Source organism: Sturnus vulgaris, unplaced genomic scaffold (genome assembly GCF_052056855.1).
Source record: "Sturnus vulgaris isolate bStuVul1 unplaced genomic scaffold, bStuVul1.hap1 Scaffold_87, whole genome shotgun sequence".
Classification (NCBI taxonomy): Eukaryota; Metazoa; Chordata; class Aves; order Passeriformes; family Sturnidae; genus Sturnus; species Sturnus vulgaris.
In genome coordinates, this window is record NW_028276756.1 from 3307336 (window position 1) to 3308693 (window position 1358).

Genomic DNA, 1358 nt, shown 5'->3' on the forward strand with positions numbered 1-1358 from the left:
TTGCAGAGCACCAGCCATGCTCTTTGCCCCCAGCCTGCCCACGGCCAGCCTGGGGCTGTTCCCGGGGCTTTTCTGTGCTCAGCATTGGGCTGGCCAAGGGTTGTGGAGAGAGCCTGGCCAAGGAGCCTGGAGCCCCCAGGCCCTGGTCTGAGGCGTCAGCACTGCCCCAGCAGTGCCCATGGCCTGTCCCTGCTGCAGCCCCGGCACTGCCACCCCCAGGGCTGTGCCCGGCCCCGAGAGCACTCAGGCCCTGCAGCAACACGAGGACCAGGAGGGCAGCGGGGCAGTGGCACGGGAGCAGCACTGGCAACACCAAGTGCTGCTGCTGCTGGGCACAGCTGCTGTGCCAGCACTGATCTGCCCCCAGACAGACATTGCTGTTGAAGCGCCAGAAAGGGGAACAAAAGGGGCATCTCTGGAGAAAACTTTGCTGGGAGAGAGTTCATTTAGTTATTTTAAGGCCTCCAAGATTGCAGCCCCTCATTGACAGTGTCTGTGGCCACAGGTAAAGTGGAAACAAAATGAGAAATTACACGAGTAAAGGTTTTCTTTGTGGACAATATAGAAAAGCTAAAATAAAGGAGAAAGAATCCCACAACCAACCAAACAAGAACTATCAAAAATGTCTATTATTTATGTGATTTTCATTAGTTTTCTGGAAGTTTAATGTTCCAGAAACCATCCTGTCATCATTCTCCACACTGCAGCCTTGAGTTCCTGGTTCCTCAGGCTGTAGATGAGGGGATTCAGGGCTGGAGGCACACCGAGTACAGAACTGACAGTGCAAGATCCAGGGATGGGGAAGAGATGGTGGGGGGCTTCATGTGAACAAATGTGCCAGGGATGATGAAAAGGAATACCACGGCCAGGTGAGGGAGGCAGGTGGAAAAGGCTTTGTGCCGTCCCTGTTCAGAGGGGATCCTCTGAACAGCCCTGAAGATCTGTACATAGGAGAAAACAATGAAAAGAAAACAAGATAGAGCTAAACAGACACTAAAAATGAGAAACCCAAGTTTCCTGAGGTTGGAGTGTGAGCAGGAGAATTTGAGGATGGGTGGGATTTCACAGAAGAATCCCCCCAGGGCATTGCCATGGCACAGGGGCAGGGAAAATGTATTGGCAGTGTGCAGCAGAGCATGGAGAAAGCCACTGGCCCAGGCAGCTGCTGCCATGTGGGCACAAGCTCTGCTGCCCAGGAGGGTCCCGTAGTGCAGGGGTTTGCAGATGGACACGTAGCGGTCGTAGCTCATGATGGTCAGGAGATAAAACTCTGCTGAGATGAAGAACAGAAAGAAAAAGAGCTGAGCAGCACAACCAGTGTAGGAGATGTGTCTGGTGTCCCAGAGGGAATTGTGCAT

General features: G+C 53.2%; 1 pseudogene; it reads right to left on the bottom strand.

Annotated features, from left to right (window-relative positions):
- Nucleotides 1-663: 663 nt before the first annotated feature.
- Nucleotides 664-1358, bottom strand: LOC148217321 (olfactory receptor 14J1-like; annotated as a pseudogene).